Here is a 21180-nt window from a genome sequence, read left to right on the forward strand (position 1 = left end):
TAGAAACCTTGTGCCTTTAGAAACTCTGCCAATAAAAATCACAGACAACACAGGACGGGTCATACCCAGAGTAGAGCAAATAAAAATTCTGGGTCTTCTCATTGACGCAAGGAGCTGTAACGCTACAGCCCTGAACCGTCTCACAGGTCAGGCCAACAGTACTTTAAAGCTCCTGCGCAGGGTTTCAAACCGAAATGCAGGCCTCAAGGAGGACAATCTCATCAGAGCATATCATGCATTTTTCATCAGTCATGTGACGTACATTGCATCATACCTGAACTGGGGGAAAGGAGAGAAGGCTAAGCTAAACGCACTTATACGCTCCGGACTCAAAAGGGCTCTGGGACTCCCGCACGGAACGAGTACCGAGCTCCTCAACAAGTTAGGACTACATAACACTATAGATGAGCTCATTGAGGCACATTCGATGTCACAAATTGCAAGACTCTCCAACACTAAGTCAGGGTGTAAAATTCTAGATGAAGTCGGAATACTGCCTCGAGGAGGAGACGTCTCTAAGCTCAAAATACCCAAGGAGGTGGAGACACAATTAGTTGTGGACCCCATACCTAGAAATATTCATCCTGCGTACAACAAAGGCAGAAGGGACGCCAGGGCCAAATGCATTCTGGGTAAACTGCACCAACAACACAGCTCAGCTCTTTTTGTCGATGCAACTCGTTATGGATCGGGCAACCGCTACGCTATTGCCGTGGTCGATGAGAGCGGTAAATTAATAAGTGCGGCGTCACTAAGAACGAGCTCCATTCATGCCGCCGAAGAAGCAAGCGTAGCACTTGCAATTACAATGAGGAGAGGCTCCACAATTTTCTCCGATTCCCGTACAGCTATTAGGAATTACTCAGCCGGCTTCGTCTCAGCGGAAGCACACAAGTTACTTAAACACAGTATTAATACTCATAATTACGACCAACTGGATAGCTCACACCTAGTCTGGTTTCCGGCTCATCAGGGCCACTCGGTCAGCCCCAGTGGCTGCAATCCTGACGAGCAAGCTCACTCTGCTGCGCGAGATCTCACATGCCGCGCATCAGATCAGGAACTGCTCCAGGATGACTGCGGCTCCTACAAAGACCCACTTACTACTTTTCACGAGATCACCTCACACTATAGGGACGGCAGGAGATTTTTTCCTCCCCCCCATCAGAAGCTCAACCGAGCTCAGGCAGTCACATTAAGAATGCTTCAAACTAAATCTTATCCCACACCTTTTGTGCTTAACAAAATTGACCGAGACTTTCCCGCGGAATGTAAAAGTTGTGGACACACTCCGTGTCTATTTGATCATATGTTCTGGCTGTGCCCCAACCAAAGGGCTTCGGATCTCAACAGTGAGGAGGACTGGAGTCGGCGCATATCCAGCGATGTCCTCCAAGATCAACTCCTGGCCGTCCGGAGAGCTCACGACATCGGGAAAGCCTTTGGCCTACCGGTGCCTACGTGGGCGGAGCCACCAACATAGCCCGGGGGCTTGTGCCCTCGGACCCTAGTTTCTCTGGACTAAAATAAAGTTCTTGGCCCGCAGCTCTGCCCTAGGGCAAAGCGTCTCAGGACCTTGCTATTAAAGTTCTTTGTCTGTCTGTCTGTCTGCCATGCCATGCCATTGCTTAACTGCATGCAGCTGTATGTGCAGACTTCGTGGCGCGCGACTCAGTGTATGCAAATATACTGCTTAGAAAGCAAATGATCATTGCTCGCGCTGACGACACAATCATCGTGGTGGATCGTATGGCTCCTTGTTAGGCAGCGCGCGTGCTTTTCGTCTATGAGCTTCACCCTCTCGCGACACTGGGCGATTCCATTCCGTTTTCACATTTTTCACCGCAACAAGTTAAATTTGATTGCGCGAGGCTCTACGAGCTCATCTTTGCACTTACGTTGCGGTTTTCTTCCTCAGGGTGGCATCGCTCCAGTGCTTTCGCTGTACGATGCCTGAAATATCTGAAGAAAAAAGGAAGAAAAAAAGAAAAAAACGATACCTGAGTGAAAGCTGCCTGGTAGTGTGACGATAATTTCTGCGAAACGTGTGACGCTCCCCAAAACAAAGACTGTGAAAGAAGCGTAAATAATACAGAGATAAATAACTAAATCAAAGCTTATGGCAGTCATAATAGGAAAAAAAAGTTAAGCGTAGCGTGTTTGCGTAACACTAGCATCAGCGGAAAACTGAGTTACATGTGAAAACAAGACAGGACCTGGAAATACGTTTGCGCGCGTTTATATAATTGTTTTTTTTAAATTCCTGTTTAGTGTGGCCCCATGCTTGATTTTCAAAGTATACGTTAGTGGTGCATTAAAAGACATAGTCGGTGCCCTTTAAAGGCACTAACACCCTACTAAGTTTAGTGCGTTGAAGAAAAAACAGAACTAATAATCCTAACACCGGTGAAATGACCGATTCACTAAAGAAGTGTTGAATCATCGCAGAGACTTGGTGATCAGCTTCTGTGAGTTGAATGCCTGTTAATTAAATTTCCGCGACTCCACGAAATTCATTTCCCCCAAGCCCATCATACTTAAACTCTATATACTATTTCGCTTGTTATCCCTGTTCAAATAGCATCGCCGCTTGCTTTGGTTCATGATGTCATTAGCCGATTTCTAGCATTATTATGCATTTCCTGTTTGTTAACCAGCACGATCTTTTTTTTTCTCCGTTTGATAGACTATGGCATGCTGTACACCTTAGAACCCTACACAGTAATAAATTTTCCTTTAAGCATCACCCTACACTATTCTACGAGAGAAACCTAGGCCTCTTCGTCACAGGCCTACCTGCGTTTAATTTTACAGCCATCTTTTAACGGGAAATAAGGTTGATTTCCTAAATACAGTAAAATGTGGCCACATAAGTTTCGTCAGTTTAGTTCCCACGTTATATTTTAGGGCCAGTGTTCTTCTCGAAACCGTCACACTGAGGAATTAAGAAATACCGCAGGGCGTTGGCGCTATATGCGTCTATGGACCAGTCGTAACAGACGCCTCTGTTACATCCCAGTCAAGGCAGAACAACTTGTAAGGAATATTTAGTTCCTTGTATTGTGTTTGATTTACGACGGCGAACGTATCCATAACCCTCCGCCAGATGCAATCTGTACATATGCGAGCTAGCTTGGGCTAGCCAACTGGAAACGCGATTGGCGGCTGTGTAGAGGGGCAATCGACAAAGCCTTCCCTATTAAAAACCGGCTTCTTTGTGGGAGCTTACCGAGACACAGCTGGTCATGATCATACAGAGCAGACAGAAGAAAAAGCAAACGACAGTAAAGATAATAGTAAGATAACGACAGTAAAGACAGTAAAGAAAGTTTAACAGAAAGCTGAAAAGCGATGCCTTCGCTCCAGGCGGCGCATGTATTGACGCAACGTTCGCAAAGGGTCGTCTAACTGGAGCAATGGGCGTTCCCACTTCCCCATTCCCCAGTGAGGAGTAGCAGGCTAGAGACACGCTCTCCAGGCCGACCTCTCCTCCTTTCTCTTCATTAAAATAGACTCCTCCTCCTTCCTGTCCGTTGGCTTGTCTAACGAATCCGCGCCGAGTGTGATGTTACCGAAATTATTTAATCGATCGAAAATGCAGTCCATCCAACTTCTTGTGTTCGTCTCGTCGTAGGCACCGTTACGACCAAATACCGAAACGTACACTAGTACACGCAAACGTTTGAGCTCCTAGCAATCGGTTGGGAAGCCGTTCTTGAAATCTGAGACGCACTGATGGGATCGTCTGTACGCCGCCATTAATGAAGACGATATTGCAACGACAGGACGACCCACTTAGAGATAGCGAGCCTGCATATCCCTATTGCGTCACGGGTGGCCTTAAAGAAGATGGCATCCCTGCAGTAGCAACCCCCGGCCTAAGTCTTCTTTGCATCTTTCGTGCGATTATTCTTCATCGCTGTTAGTACAGAATAGAATGAAAAATGCAGATTACGAGGCCCTTCGGTAACGGCTGTAGCAGCGCGTAAGGAGTCGCATTCTGGAAAACAAAGACGGCGACGTGGAAATCATTGTTTAGTGCTTTTTGCGGTAATGAGCACCGATGGCATGTAAACTTTTCATCGGGTAATTCAATGTCATGGTTGCTTCTGATTTCGTGTTGCTTTCCTTCTCACGTGAGAGAAAATAAATCGGCCAAATTAGGCGAATCAACAGCGAGTGAGTGCACTTGTATGTATGCATATCAGTGCGTTTCTATGTAGAACACTAAATAATAGGCTTGCGTACATCATTGAAAAGCGATCACACTCGTTATTGCAGGAAAATATTTGCTTGTTAAGAAGGTTGTTAGTTGTTAGTGATGTCAAGAGGCGTTATAGTTTAATTAATGAAACGCTCAGATAGCAGAGCACCGTAGCGAGAGGTCACACAGCTTAGGCAGCACAGGCAGAAGGCTTGCAACCACTCGTTGTCGTCGTCTTTCTCGAAGCAGTGCCTCTTGCTCGTTCTTCACCAGTACAGTGAGAATAAGTCCCACAGTCAGCTGCAGCATTCACGTAGGAATTTTCCGCGTCACCTACCGATAGTCGTATGAATGATTTTCGTACCCAAATCTCAGGCTCCTGGCCTCTGAATCTTGTTACGTAGCGTGTAGCTGCGTTCAGCTGCAGTCGTGTACCTTAATATTGCATGCTGATGAGCCCGCTGGCTCGTGGTCTTCGATCTACGAAATGCTCAAGAGTATAGAGAGCACGTGATTGGGATCAGTGGGGACACATACTCGCGACTAACGTAATTGGTTGGGATCACATACAAATCGTAATAACATGTCGTCTAAACAGGCTCTTTTACATGTTCGGTTCACCCCTATGTTATGTTAATCCATACCTACTACTCAACTATAATATACCGCTCAAACTGCCGATGCTGTTTTACCTGTACTTACAGACCAGTCTCAATTTCTTCTTTTTTTCTCTCTCGAGGAGCTTGTGGCACTTAAACAGGGCCTTCGCGAGTGCAAGTCCTGTCTAAGTTGCTATAAACGAAGTTCTGAAAAGCAAACGCACCTGCCTGCACGATCTAGTGGAAGTCGTCTATCCTATGCCGACGCCTCTTCTTTTCCATAGAAAGGCCTGTTCAAAATTTAGGATCATCAGCTATTCATTCTCAACGCTGTAGGTAAACTTCTGAGCCCCTATTAAGGTGAGTATCTTGATCAAACTAGCTAGGCGTGTACGTGCACGCTTCCTTTCGATTTGGGACGCAGGTCCACGCAAATGCGGCAACGATCACGATCTTTACATAAATTAGGATTAGAACAAATTATAGTGCACCCCGTATCTTTCGTGAATTCCGTAATTTCACGTGACCCTTCCAGCAATTACGTGGTACCTTTACATACCTTGTTTCTGGAGACCTATTCAGTGTCTAGCGCTCGTCGTCATTTGGTGCTGTAAATTTCTATCTAATTAAGTCAAGTATACCGTTGCGGCCATGACACCGCAATATAACGGCGAGACAAGATTCGAAGGGATTTATAAAAGGGGCCAGGTTTGTCGGGACCCACATGGAAGAAGGTAACACGACACGGAAGCTGATTCTCTTGGTGCCCAAACAACCCTCATGGGCGTCCGAGGCCCAAGGAAAAGGACGAAAGTGCACCCTTCGCTAATAAACTTTTTGTTCTACCAAAGGCCTGAGGCACGAGAGGGCGTGGTAATGGCCTAACATCCCGCATACATGCTATTAAGCACAATTAGCTAAGAGTTGCTGTCTGCCTCTCTCAGTCTTCCCACATGCACCTTTCATGTTCTCACAGAAAATAAGTAGAAAAGTACATGCGAGCAAAACACAAGAAGCAGCTAACTAACCCTGAGGGTAGAGGACGCCAACACAGAAGAACGCCTTGGCACAAACGCCCAATGAGCGAGAAAACTGGCCGAGGAGATTAACAATCACTGCTCGTCTTTAATTTGCAACTTTTCTCTTCAGCGCGCGTTCCTGTTCTGGTCTGTGTTTTCTTTCTTCTCATCCGAGCGAGTTTAGCCAAGAGCGAGCGGTCGTGCAATTGATTTACGTCCAGGCGATGGGTGGACCAGAACACGGCTGGAACAATGCCGTTTCTCATTGCAAGCTTCGAGCTGCGTCGCCGATGGTTGAAGATAATAGGGGCGTATTTCCGGTAATGGTGTGGCAGAACACCATCTCGTGGTGTTTAGAAGGAGCTTGGTGGGAGTGGCTAAAGCCCACCGGACCGCGCAAGTCTTCGGAGGACTCGCCGAAACAGCACGTTTCGAGTTTCTTGGGAAAGCTAGGTGCAAGGGTGTATTCTAGATTCGTTCGCGCCCCTGCAAGTTGCTTATGCATATGGCTATTCCCGCTCGTGAGCTGCTCTAGGAGTTGGTGCTACTACTGCGATTTTCAAAGAGAATATCATGCGCCTAGGGGTCCAGCTTGAAGGCTGAACACACACACACACACACACACACACACACACACACACACACACACACACACACACACACACACACACACACACACACACACACACACACACACACACACACACACACACACACACACACGCGCGCGCGCGCGCGCGCACACGCGCGCACACACGCACACACACACACACACACACACACACACACGCGCACACACACACACACACACACACACACACACACACACACACACACACACACACACGCGCGCGCGCGCGCGCGCGCGCACACACAAAGTCAGATGCATTACAGCGGTGACGCCAGGATGGCCGAATATTTGCCTTGTGTAAAGTGTTCGGTGCATTGAACGTGGCCCGGCGCAGCTCGGCGTTCAGCTGTTACCTAAGCGCATGCGCACAAATGCGCGGCGTGCGAGCGCCTTTTTCGTTTGTCCTGGCGCTAACTCAATGTGCTCTTTCAAGTGCACTCGAACTGTAGGCCAGCATTCGGCATGCCGGGCATTGCTGGCGCGCGATGGCCTAGCAGCTTCAGCGTGTGTGTGTGTGTGTGTGTGTGTGTGTGTGTGTGTGTGTGTGTGTGTGTGTGTGTGTGTGTGTGTGTGTGTGTGTGTGTGTGTGTGTGTGTGTGTGTGTGTGTGTGTGTGTGTGTGTGTGTGTGTGTGTGTGCGTGCGTGTGCGTGTGCGTGTGCGTGTGTGTGTGTGTGTGAGAGAGAGAGAGAGAGAGAAAACTTTATCGAAAGTCTTCTGCGGGGTCAAGGGAGGCTTGAGCAAGATGTTTTCCCGCAACGAACATGTTCGGTCAGCCTGCGCCGTGACGCTAAACGGCCGAGCGTGAACTTTTCGCCGGCGTAGCGTAAACCTGAGCCGACCGCGGCGCGCCTCTGCACTACGCCACGCTATATCCGCGCCTCTATAGCCACTCTAAACGCGCTGTCCAGAGAACTCGCGGAAACACTGGCGGTGCCAGAAAGATTGGGCAAATGTTTTTTGAGAGAAAATTCACAGCGTTATTACCCGTGTTCGTATTTGCCCCCTGGAAAGCACTTGAAGTGTCGCGGCAGTATAGAGACATATTTTGGCTTCTACAAGAACGTTAATTGCCTGTGTCACTCTCTGTTCTCCCTCTCCATTTTCTTTTCTCCTACCTCTACCTTGCTTCCTCACGTCTCTTTCTATACGTACTGTATGGAACCGAAAGCATCATTAATTAGCCTCCTTTCTATTCCTTCGCATCCGTGCACCACGGTGGTTTTGTGGGTACGGCGCGGCGCTGCAGAGCCCAAGGTCGCAAGTTTGAGTTCTGGTCACAGTGGCCGCACTTTGATGGGGGCGAAATGCGAAATGCGCTCGTGTACCTAAATTTACGTGCACATTTGAGAAGCTCAGGTAATCAAATTTATTCCGGAGTCCTCTACTACTACATGTCTCATAATAATATCCTTGTTGTGCCCATAAAAATGTGAATATTTTTCTTCAGAAAGGGACGAGGATAGCCAAGGTCCTATGGACAACTCGTGAAGTGCATGTGTAAAATGGTACAAAAAATAGCCAAATAAGTGGTAGGAGTGTCGTTGCAGTATAGTAGAACACGTGGTAGGAGTAAACACTGTGGTTCCATAGCATCCGGAGTGCGCACCTCAGTAATCTTTCTTGCATTCGAGGGTTTCACGCACGTCAATATAAATTTTTTTGCACAAACTGCAATTGGCGTGATTGCCACTGGGTATGTGATGACCTACATTATGATTTGTGCGTTCGCACACGTTTTGCGGTCACATGAAAAGTCTTCAAATCTACTTTGAATTCACTTGGTAGCTCCTTAGAGCTCCACAATATTTTTTGGATCTTGGAGCAGCGCTGATGGTGCTTTGAGCGCAACGAAGGTGCCATTAATCGTCCTCCAGGTCAGCGACTGGAACCAGATGCTTTAACTGCCTGTTACCTTGTAAACCTGCGCTTGTTACTTGCGTATTTTGGTCGTGTGTTTACCCTTGGCTCGCCGCGCTAGAGCGCAACTACTCAAGTTGGGGTTGGCTCCGTGAACATGCGCGAACGTTTATACAAACAAGGACGTGTGGCCAGTCCATCGTGTACGTCTTGCGGCTGCTGCGAGACACTTCAGCACCTAACATTTGAGCGTCCCGCTTTCAGTGCGCAGCGCATGTCGTTAGTGAGAGACTATCATCTGCTTGGCCTGCGGTGTACGACACTCGACGAATGTTTGTACGCCAGTGGTTCTGCGTCCGTACGTGATGAGGCTCATCGCGCTCTACTTACTATTCTAGATTTAACTAATTTAGGTTCACGTTTGTAGCGTCGATATTATTTCTTCTATTTACCATTCTGTAGTTGCGTGACCTTCAGTGAGCTCTCCTACTGTGTGTGATCTGTACTATGTGCTCTAGTTTATTCTTTTAGATTTCTCTTCTTGCTCTTTTTTTCTCTTTCCTCCCCTCCCTTTATCTTCCATTTCTGTGTTGCTGTCACCTCCCTTCTGAAGAGTAGGCAGGCGTTGTGCCCCTACCGGTGGCAATTGCCAGCCTGCTCCTCGTTTTGCCTTTCCTGTTAAATGTACATATATATGTTTTCAGGACAAATAATAATAATTATAATACCGTCCCTTCATGCATGACCTCTTTCATCTTGAGTACCGTGCTAGGCGTATAACCACGCAACCTTCTTCAGCATCCACTAAGAAATCTCTCTCTCTCTCTCTCTCTCTCTCATATTCATAACTCTGTACATGATAAACGTGATTTTATCCGGGATTCACTTCGCCTGGCAGGCTCGATACAATTAAGGTATCGAAACAAAGGACGACGGTGAAGGGCTCCAGCAGTATTTTCATTGTGTAGACGTTTATCCATCGCCATGTCATTCTTATTTATTTATTTATTTATTCATTTATTTATTTATTTATTTATTTATATTTTACACTGAAGCGCACAATGGTTTACAAAGGGGGGTGGAGTACACAAGAATACCAAAACAAAAATAAAAATGACATCAAACGTGTAAACATCTGCAAGCACATATGAGGATGCAATTTTGAAGGCTCACATAACTCAACCTTAAACACAATTCAAAGTACAGTGTATAGAAACAAAGCAAAAAGAAAATGAAAGACATTCACTTCATGCGTCATTAGCTAAATAACTGTGTATCGATGAACGAAACAAGTCGGGTTCTGAATAGGAAACAATATTCGAAAGAAGATCGTCCAGGTCTTTGGACGTGCGCGGGGCGAAAGAAATAAAGGAAACTGTTGGTGCGGCAAACAGTGGCACGTACTTTATGACGACAAGTAAGGCAAGTTGGGTGGGTTGGCAAAGTTGCATTGTGAATGTAAAACATCGCGGTTTCTTGCCGTTGGTCAGAAGTGAAAGTCCTCCTATGTTTTAGCACTGTTTTACATTCACAGTGTGCACTATGATCTTGGTCCCCTTTCCAGCCATTTCCTTTTTTTTTTGCCCATATAGAATTGGCTGTAAGAGACATCAATTAACAAAGGGAAAATAAGACATCCACCCAATCGTAAATATTGCTAGAAAGGAAACATATGGGTTCTTCAAAAGAAAAGCCTCGCAGTTGAAGAAATATTCTTCCTGGCCCGGGTCTCGAGCCCGGAAACCACCGCCTTTCCGGGGCAGCCGCTCTACCATCTGAGCTAAAACAGGCGGATAGCAGATGGCGGGGCAAAGGTGAACTTATCAACAAGTCGGAGCAAAGGCAAGGGTTTGACGTAATAATTCTGCGGAAACCCGCAAGGTGAATACAAGTAATTAATAAAGGGAAAGTAAGACATCAGTGGATGTCTTATTTTCCCTTTAGTAATATTACTTCTCTCCATCTTGGTTTCCGCAGAACTACTAAGATAAGTGACATTAGATAGCGTAGTTGAATATTACTGGAACACTTTATTTATCCTACGCTCTCCTCAATTTGGCTGTTTGTTGGCCTTGATATTTGGCAGCTACTATAGTTGAAACCGGGCTCAGCCTGGTTAACCTCCCTGCCGTTCCTTTACGACTTACATATCTCTCTTTCTCTCTCTCTCTCTGTCTTTCTCTCCAGCCCATCAGGCGTTCTGACGATTCTTCTGAAGCAGACATCATGGACGGCAAATATAAGATTTTTCTCACTCACACCTCGTGGAGTGCTGCAAGGAGTGTGCATGTACTAGTAGTCTTGATTATATCTCACTGTAATCTTTCCACGTCAAACTGATTCACAGCTGACATTCACAGCTGGGATATTTTTCGCAGTGTGAGCGAACCTTCAGTAGAGCTAACGCGCTGCTAGACTAAACACTAACGCATGCTCAGCGTCCTTTGTTTTTATTGCCCGTGATATTTTTTTCTCTTACTGCGCAAAGCCTTTACTATCCTAGGGAACCAACTTTGAGCGTAACGCTGGTAGTTTAACGCTGTCACGTAACGCAATTCATATCACGCTTATGTTGACGCTAAGAGGGACACGGAGCGAAGTGTCGTTGTCGTGGCGTCGTAGTCATCTTGCCCGCTTTACCATTATTTTGACATTGTTCTCGTTGCCACCATGAAGTTGCGCTGCCAGTAACTTCTCTGTGCAGTAAATCGCATAAAGCTGACAAATCTACCAAAAGCCGCATTTTTTTTTTCTGGTTACGGACCTAGCACAAGCGCAAAAAGAGAGAGCAAATAAAGAAGAATGGGGGAAGGGGAGGGGGGCATTTTAGAATGGCCAGAACCTCACATCCCAAATAGAGAAGTGCGCAGTCTGCGCAGACTCACATGTAATAAACAATATCCACGGGAGCAGGTATGAAACAAGCAGGACCACGTGTGTAGTCTTACATTAAACACTGTTTCACACCCCGAAGCTGCACCTTTGCTTCAGAAGGACGCCTTAGCTGATGGCATCAAGTAAAATTTCGACTAGGTACCTTGTGCTAATAGACGATCTTAATTCACTTGCATCAATTTTGTTTCCCTTTAAGCAGCGGCCACGCCCAGTTTTTCCTCCTTCAACTCGCAGAAAGAAAGAGCAGCTGCGCTTTATGAAACCACTGTGCTATTTTGAACGCGCGCTCGTAGATCAGATCTCAGAAGAACTTTTAACAAACTATGCTACCTTACCTGGACATTCGCTTATGAAACCACTGTCGCTTTATGAAACCACTCTGCTATATGGAACGCGCGCTCGTAGATCATAACTCAGAAGAACTTTTAACAAGCTATGCTACCTTACCTCGACGTTCGAATAATTACGAGCAATATTTTACCATCTCGTCCATCGCGAAAGGCAAAAGCCGTGTCTCTACCGGCTGTGGCACATGGTCAAATTGCTTTGACTTAGCCGTGTCGCGGCGTGGCATGTCGCATTCGGCCTGTTAGCCAATTGCTCAGTTTTTTTGTTCCCGGTCCAGGCCGCGAGTACGTACGAGTAATCTTACCAGAAGACTTATGCAGGAAATTAAACGTTCCTTCCCAGTGCATACACTGGTCGAAAGCGGTGGTCACTGCCCGGGTCTCGGGTTAGCTTCCCATAGGATACTGCAACTATGCTTCCAGACAAATTGCACAGAAACGCGGCAAGCTATATACAGAAACGCTTAATTGTGACAGGCTGATGGGTAGGAATAGGGCGGCATGATTTGTGTCACTTCTTTAAGATAATGAACTTCCATTTATTTTAATTTTTTCGCTACGGAAAACGTGAAATTGGCTAATGACAACGCGAAACTTGCTTTTCTCTCTTCCTGATAGGCTTAATCCTTAAGACGCGCAAGTTTATTTCCAAGCTGTAACGACGACGAACTGTAAGGACACACAACGAAGGAGATTTCCTGCTTGGGAGACTTAATGGGCTCTACACAGAGAAGGAGAAAGGAAAATGTTGCTTGCGGCTGGAGGGCCTATAGCCTCAAGCAAACCAACCTCTCCTTTCCTTCTATTCGTCTGGATATGATTTAGGTTGTTTGATTACTAAAAAGCGGTATCTATGATATCAGTTATTCTTTTTAGGGCGTAGTAGCTCAAGAACATTAGTTGCTACTTTACTGGTTATTCTCCTTATAGATGGGGGGCCGAATTCAAAAAGCTTTTCGTTTGTAAGTGCTGCTTTTCATGGGCTGATCACCATCGCTAATAACATGTCCTACATCGCTATTAGCTGGCACGAATGCTTTTAGCATAAGAACGTTTTGTGAATACGGGCCCAGTTTATTACGACGCGCACTACCGATCTGGTGCGCAAAGTAACTAATCACGTCACGCATTGTCACGGCGCACTGAAATAAAGACGTGCGGAAAAACAGCACTCTGTATTATAATATAATATAGGTATACACGTATTGTATACATATATCTGACAACAAAGGTTAGATCAGGCGAGGTGCAGAGTGCTTATAAATGCGTGTTGAATGAATGGCAGAAGTGGGGGGAGCGAAAGCGTGGATGGTCCGAATCTTGAATGAATAATATTTACGTGCTGAAAGACATGTGTAACAAAAAACGCCGCAGCGAATACTCCTAGACGTACATAAACCACCCAGAATTCGTTTCAGAACGCCAAAACCTAACTATGTGCGTGGTTCTTATAATCGCACAGCATTAGCAGCAGAACACGCAGCACCGTTACCGGTAACGAAAACCGCAGTCTGCTGAGCAGCAATATGCTTCACGGACTCGGCATCACTGCACGTTTAGTACTGCATGGCGGCCTTCTGGCAGCGCCGTGGCAAAAGCCTACTCAGAGACTTCGCAACACTCACTGTATCTAATTAAACCTACATCCAGAGTTTGAACTATATATCCCACGCGTTACAATGGCGAGAGAGTTACAAAGCGCAGGTGCATTTGGTTCGCCGACACCAGCGAGCCAAGCATACAGCCGCCACAACTGTACAGTGTTGGGCAAAGCGGCGGGTTCCTCGCGATAGGTCGGTGACTTATATCCGAGCGTGACGGTCGTGGCAAGAAGGGCTGCACCCGCCCTGCAGCAGCGGATGCGTTACGTACTGCAACGTCTATGGTACCTGACCCTCGAATATGAAGCAACAAGTCCAGCGCCGGCCTGCCTTGGGGGCTGCCGGTAATGGAGAACGGGGGGGGGGGGGGGGCGAAGGCGGGAACCTATTCTGAGTGCCTCCATTTGTTTCGCGCGAAGTGCAATACGAGGAAGCTGATATTTGGGAGTGGCGTTCGACCCGGCCGCCGGCGCTCGCATGCGAGCTCATAGGCGCTTTGGTAATTGGCGGATTGCACAGGCCCGCCATATGGCTCATTGTGAGTGTAACGCGCTGTGAACCCTTCTATTCCACTATTGGCCAAAGTACAGTTGCTGACCCGTCGATATCGAAACTCTTATCGATGCCTGGCCGATGACAGGGCCATAATGTGGCTAAGTGCGGCATTTACTGTCGGCGATGCTGGTGTTCTCGTATTGGTCGGTGATCAGCAGAAACGCGCCCTTAGAATTATATTTCCCTCGGTTCATCACCCTATAGTAGCATTCTGTTTACTGACCTTCGAATTATTTCTTTCACGGCGTTAAGAAACTTTAAGATCACTTGTTTAGCTCACAAAATACTCAACACCAACTTCCCCTTACCCAACACCATGTTTAACTTCCCGCGTGCAAACACTAGGGAAGTAAGTACCCTTAACATAAACCTTCCTTAGTGCAGAAATGTCTACGGTGAACGATTGTTAGAGCTCTTTGGGTCTATAACTTGGAACACTGTGCCTATGAAAATAAAAGTACCAGAAATGTTGATCTTACTGTATGTAAACGCTTGTTCTTGTCTGGCCAAACGTAATTAGTCTTCCTTGAAAAAAAAAGTACTTGTTCATGTAAATAATGTTCTTAATCATTGAGAAAATGTGTACTTGGTTGATCTGTGTATGTATTTTTATGTATTGGACCAAGTGCTCTTCACGTAGGCAATTGATCCAACTATTTTTGTACGCATTCCTTGAATTGTTTAAATAAAGCTCGGTTTTTTTCTTGATAGAGAGATAGATAGATTGATTCTTTACTAACTCGCGCACTTCGTGGGCTACGAATCACCGTACGTGTTACTTATTCAAGGCGGAAACGGTGCACTGTGAGCTCAGGTGCTCACTCAAGGGGCATTTGAGTGCAAGCGGCACCTGAGGCGCTCAAGTTACACTTGAGTGGTGTTAACCCAAGTTAACTCAAGCGGTAAGCGTGCAAAAGGGCGTAAGTGGCTGATGGCCCATAAGTTTTGTTGGACATTTTTAGCACTTTACTCGCACTTATTCACAAGGACTTGAGCACCCAGCTTGTGCCTGAGCCACGTGTGCTCAGAAACATGTGGCTCTTGCCATTCACAGAGCATCTTGACATTCAGAGAGCGGCCGAAGACACGGATAAAATTGCATTTTCTTGCTACGAAGCCACGCGACTCTCGGCATAAGTATCGGGGAAGGCATATATTGCTTTACTATGGCGGTGTGCAAGAATCGCGGAGACGTTATTAGCACTTCGGACTAACTTGAGGTAAACGGTGCCCATTCGTTAAAGTATAGAAACAGCAGCACGTATAATATCATATTATGGTAGCCGCCCACAGCACACCATCTTATATCAGTGCATCGCGGTCACTGGTGCAGAGGAGTGGTTACGCTGACGCACGTGCGCAAGCACGCACGGATAAACGTGCGCACGTGCAAGCGCATACCTCAGCGAGCGGACATCGACGCGCCCGAAGATTGAGTCATTATCGAGTGCGATAGATGGCCGCATGCTCAGCCAATTAGGAGTGTAAAGTACACAGTAGCTATACTAAAGGATGTAGAGAGATGCTAGAGGCCGTGCGCCGGATAAATCACTGCCTACACGTTGGCTTTTCGGAGGGCACTTTGCGGCACGCAATCAGCTTTCGGCATCATAATTAGGATCTCTTGCTTGCTCCAACTGCCGGAGGTTGAGTACGAGGCCGAACGTGTGGTTCAAATTGAGTGGCCGAGAAATGAGCTGGCATTAGCCCGGCTTGGGCTTCCTCGCTCGAGTCAGCTCTAGCTACCGGGGCACGTGGTACCCCTCGCATCGTGTGCCAGCTAACTGCACTACGTAAGACCTTGCTCGAGGAGCATGCCACCACCGTGAGCAGCTGGAGCCGCTCGTATTGCCTCTGCTAATTTGTGCTTGCGTTAAGCATGCGCGTGGTTATCCGTTGGCATTAACATAGCCAACTCCCCGGACGATGATTGCGCCGCTAATGACAAACACGTGAAACGAGAGAAAGGGTTGCTATCCGATGCTCTTTATTTTGTTAACGCAAATACCACCCTCGACGGCGATAATAATTACTTTGTCATACTGTCAGCTGAACTGCCTGCTGAGCTATAAGCAGTTAGTATAGCAGAGCGCTGCCAGACGTATATACGAGTGCAATAGTTTATGGCTCTTTTGACGCCAAGATCAAGCCCTGCCTGTGTGTCTGTGACTTTGACAACCTTATAAATACAGTGAAAAAAAAAGGAATGCAACGATGAAGATGTCCACGCAATAATTAATAGTCTCATGTGCTAATTGGTGCTCTTCTTTAAAGAAATGTGACTGGAATACCGCGGCCATATTTACAAAATTTCTCATTCATAAGTGTTCTTTGCCATTGGCGGGTCCACCTTAGCTAGTTATATATCTTGCATTAGAACCAATGGTATTGTAACCACTTTTTGCTCATGCTGGCCCTGGTCTATGGTATAGCTGCCAAAGAGAACAAAGATTGTTTACTGCCGTCTTTCTTATCAGTGCCCCGCTCTGTAGAACATACATACTATAGTAGGACTACAGGTGTAAAAGTGGAAAACAGCAGCATAACCGACACGCACTGTTCCCGGAAATAATAGGAAATAGACAATTAAGCAATATATAGTTACCCGCAAAGTAAGTTTTCTATAACTCCAGTGACTAACAGTATGCCATTAAGGCACTCGCGCAAACCTTATCGCGTTTGTGCAGGACAGATTATTTTCCCATATTCCATTCTTCTGATTTATTCTACACTTTACCCTTCGCCACTGTGAAGAGCGTATGGCAAACATGACAGCTTTTCTTCTGGTTTAACCTCTTTTCCTTTCATTTCCCATTGTTTCTCTTGTCTCTTCTCCCACCCAGGAAAAAAAGTAAGATTTACCGTGAGTTCCGAATTTGAAGACTTTTGTGTTTAGCTACACCATTGCTCGCTCCTTCTATCACACCTGCAGCTTCCAGCGATGTATCGGCGCAGTATTGTGACTTTAACGGAAATTCTCTACGCCACAGTTACGTATTCGTGCGACAAGCCTTAGCTAGTGTCCCCTGGGTGGTGACTTAACAGGTGTTTCCGCCTGCGGCTTCACCAACGCCACGATACTGCAACTTACTACCCCTCCACTCGGAACTCAATCAACACGTCTAAGATTGTAGGAGGCCCGCGTGCCCTCACGCTGACATCATCTATCGGAAGGCGTGCGTATCTGACGAAACAAATTAAGAGAGTGCCTTTGTAAAAAAAAATATGGTCAAGGTTGTTGTCACCGGTGCACATCAGCGAAATTTATTTGACTGCCGAGCTTTCCCGCAATACGTTACAACTCAAGGTGCAAAGGCGCTTTCACACACAGGAAACGCTACTTCACTTCGGCATAACGCTCAGGACGCCGGAAATTTCTTCGGCATTGCTGCAAGATCATCAATATCGGTGTCGCTTTTCACACGGCTGAAGCATGCTAAACCGACGTTCACGGCATTTCCGTTACGTCTACGGCTACGCAGTCGATTTCTACACAGTCGATTTAATTGTCAGTTGGTCATAACATCTCATGTCGATTGGTTATAACATCTTGACGAGAGAATTTACTAAAGAATAAATTGTCACCCTTTGCATCGCCTTCTTCGCTGGTGCACTTCTTTGTACTGCGGCGAAAGCTACCCGCTTCGCAAGGGAGAGTCTAATTTCTTTTGACCGTTCGCTGGTGCTGGTCTGTGTTATGGCTTCAATGGCAGTGCAGTAAAAGACCTCAAGATCTGTGTTATGGCTGCCAAGGCCCGTTCCAATGACGCAAAGCCCACGCAGAAGACAAACATTCAAACTGCGGCCGTTGTTAGAAAGGAAACAATACTTTGTGCCCGTGTTCCTTTCCGTCCGCGTGACTTTGCGGCATTTAGCCTATAGAGGATGTCGCTGCAGCGGGCCGAAATGAAGAGCGAAAAGATTTAGCAGCTGCCTTGTCTCTTAATGCAATAGCATTAATCGTCTAATATCTCTCTAGCTGGCGCTTTGTGGACTACTTAACGCGAACAACGCGCGTATAGGCTCCGAATGTGCGCAGGCACCACCATATGAATAAAGATAGAAACCTATTGCAAGCAACAGACTCCAGTATAGCGAAGTCATGTTGACGTGGCATTAGAGATATGTGCTCTCTTGACTAGGAGCCAGAGTGCACAAGTCCTAGAACTATGCATGCGTTATTTATACAGAATCGGTGTGGGCGCACGAAACGAAAAGACCCACAAAATAAACAACGCAGGCCATTTTAACGGCGGCGTCCGTCCAATCTCTACAAACGGAATCTCGAAATGGCACGGTATACTCTATGCGAACCCACGTCACGAGAAAGAGGTCAACATGAAGAGGAGAGCCACACTACTTATGTTTCATTCCCATGTTTTTGGGATCGCAGCCCAATTGCTATCTGCTCGGAATCAACGTCCTATAGAAGTATTTCTTGACCAACTAATTTGTCGGGGTGCTGGTTCAGCACATGCGATGGAAGCTACGGAGCTTTCCGTCGAAGATTTAGAAGCAGCACATTAACGGCCACCGACATCGCCACCGATAGGCTGCATTTGAGAAGCTAAAGTTAGGAACGATCAGGTCCCAGTCGTTAGGAGCTTTCCTCATTCTCGTCCTCGCATTTGCCCGACCGTTTCTTGTCCTCCTTTACTTACATAAGAGAGTCCTCACAAGACAACACACTTTGGGAGGATCCACGCGCCTCCGCATGTTTTATTTTTCTCCGCTGGCCGATATTTTGCTAGACCTGGATTCGCGATTTTGCCGAACTAATAAAGGGAACAAGATGGCGTAAGGCTAACGACGAGGCGAAACCAGCAGTAATCACTGCGAGTTCCGACGCAGCTCCATATTGGTCAATGAACGCTAAACCAAATTCTAAGAAGCACTACTAGCGGTCAGGCGTGCCTTCAATCAGTCGAGAATGTGCCTTGTGTGCAGAATATGAGAAAGGTAAAATGCAAAGAATCCCTATCACTTTTGAGCAGTATGACTTCTCTCTACAGTGCACGTATCCCTTCATCTCTTGCTCTTCGTCTGCCTTAAGCACTCGAGGCTCACTTCTCTGTCAAGTTGGGCTGCTTTCTATATGGAAACAGGAAACGCGCAGCCAGAAATTTTTTTTTCGGGAACAGGAGGAGTGGGGTTGGGGTCGCCTTGCCCACTGTACACTCCTTGGGTACACTCCTGTCGAAGATTCGGAATTTCGTTGGAATAAGATAGAATCAGTGGGAGAGGCCTTGGTCCTGCAGTTGACATAACGATGAGGATGACGACGACGACGACACTGTCGGTGGTAATGATGATGATGATGATGATGATTATGATGATGATGTTGATGACGTGCGTTTGTGTTAGAAGGGAAGGCCCCACTCTGCAAAGGCACCCGTGGCCTGAGGTTTAATGGGCCGAAGAAAAGAATCAGACTCTACTAACAGGCTGGTATATTAGAACGTCTCTTCTGATTGCGACATAAATAGATTCACAGCGAGACACTATTCTAAAATGAAGCCTTCTCAAGATGGCTGAGTGTCAGTGGTCTTTGTTTTTGGTATGCTTATTTTCTGCCATGTTGTTTCGTGATACCCCATCCAGAGCAGGCTGTGGCCGCTAGTAAAAGAAGCCTAGCAACATTAACACAACGACACGAACCGTGTTGTTATACTGGGCCCGTTCCAAAATCAGCTGCAAAATGTATATAAATAAAAAATAAAACAACGTAATCGCGGCCAACGTAACTTTGCGTGCGACGACGAGCAGAGAAGCTCAGCAGCGCCATACTGTCATTCCTGTGCTGTTTTTTTATTTTTTGCTTTCTGGAATTCTGAAACTCAAGATACCGCACTTTTCACAGCGCAACTGTGCTTTCATTATTAATATTATCGCCCCATTAGCATTTTATTAGAACGAAGCGCAATCATCCGCGCTTCATCGTCCACCGTGTAGTTGCTGTCATGAGGGCGGCCACATCCCGTCGCTGCAGGAAACGGCGTGTTTGGGAGTGCGCGTGGCGCAAATGGCGTGATTTATGATCGCCTGAATGGGGCCCGAATGACTTAAGGCGATAGGGCCAATAGTGCCACTGCTGTTGCCACCTGCTCGGCAATGGCGACACGCTGTCGGCCATTAGTGCTGGCTCCGTGCGTGGGGTGTGTGTGGGGCATAATAGGCTGCAATCGCCACGGGCCTCGGAACGGGACAAGCGCGTGCGTATTCCGTGGGCGGGGCTGCTTTCGCAGAAGCCGTTCAGAGATCGCCGGTTATGAATAAAGCAAATCGCGATAAATTTCACCCAGTATATTTACCCGCACTGACACTGCGGAGCCAGAGATAGGGGACGAAGGGAAAGGGCAGATTAATCGGGACATTTTCGACTGCGTTACGCACTGTGTACACAGGGAGACAGAGGTAATTACGAAGAGATTGAAGATGTAGCCGGAGATTAATGTACAGAGACACACCGAGAGCGCCCAATAACTACCATAACCCGCGGCGCAATCTCAATGCTAACTGGTGGCTGGAAAACGCGTCTGCAGACGGCAGTAGTAGCAGTGATTGCGTGGCTAAATCTTAGCTTGAACAGTACTCCCCTTGTTTAATCTGCTATCTAAATCATTGCCAGGATGCAAACCCCGCATTTACAATGTTCTAGTACGAGTTCAGCGAGCTTGTTCAGTGAGCTTTAGCCTCGTCTCAAAGCGAAGCTTTAGTTGCTTACCCATGATGTGCTTCTATTTTCGCAGCTAGATTTTCATTATTATTTCTATTTGAAAAGTGAACATTAGGAGATGATTCCTTTGGTGACGTACGGCACACTTTTTTGGAAAGGGCTACATTTTTATTCGTACTAGTCAGCAGCGGTCCAACGACGAATTTCTCTGATAAATGGACATGTGTTCATCAGGAGACTTCGACAAGGTGGATATGTCTTCGATTTGGCTTGACGGCGGCCTTGTTGATACGTTGGCTTCGGATACACCTTAATGTTCGGCTACTGTTGATCACTTCAAGTCTGCATCACGCTGCGAGACTTTGCCTTTGTAGCAGAGCCTCGCTTATATTATGCATATATCTTCCCGAAGTATAGTAGCGAAATGCATAGTTGTTCTGTGTGTTCACTTCACATCACACCACCCTTTCATGCCCGCAACAATTCAACGTTTTGCAGCGGACGTCGACCGAACACCCAGTGGAGTCGAGCCGAATTAAAGTTGCAAGAAACAGACAAATAAGTTGAAAAGTATACATAAATTACTATTCTAAAATACAAAAACAAAGATCCATTGATACAGTCAGAGTAAGAATGGTAAATCAGGAAAGGCGCCAAAAACGAAGAAAGGTGACGACGCCACCTTGAAAAGCCAGCACAAGCGCGCCATGACATCATCAATTTTGACGTCGTCTGCTTGGCCATAAAGCTATACTTCTTTTATCTGTAAATATGCAGTACATTGCATTCTAAAGG

General features: G+C 46.6%; 1 protein-coding gene across 2 annotated transcripts in view; it reads left to right on the plus strand.

The window, feature by feature from the left end:
* LOC135917243 (hepatocyte growth factor receptor-like) overlaps positions 1–21180 on the plus strand; it is a 594900-nt gene that overhangs the window by 487961 nt on the left and 85759 nt on the right. Inside the window, exon 8 of one of the 2 annotated variants that reach the window (XM_070538625.1) lies at positions 10499–10600. The exons of the other annotated variant lie outside the window; for it this stretch is intronic. The gene's annotated coding sequence lies outside the window, so the exon portion shown is untranslated. The remainder of the gene's footprint in view (positions 1–10498; positions 10601–21180) is intronic. 2 annotated transcript variants of the gene reach the window in all.

Source organism: Dermacentor albipictus, chromosome 5 (assembly GCF_038994185.2).
Source record: "Dermacentor albipictus isolate Rhodes 1998 colony chromosome 5, USDA_Dalb.pri_finalv2, whole genome shotgun sequence".
Classification (NCBI taxonomy): Eukaryota; Metazoa; Arthropoda; class Arachnida; order Ixodida; family Ixodidae; genus Dermacentor; species Dermacentor albipictus.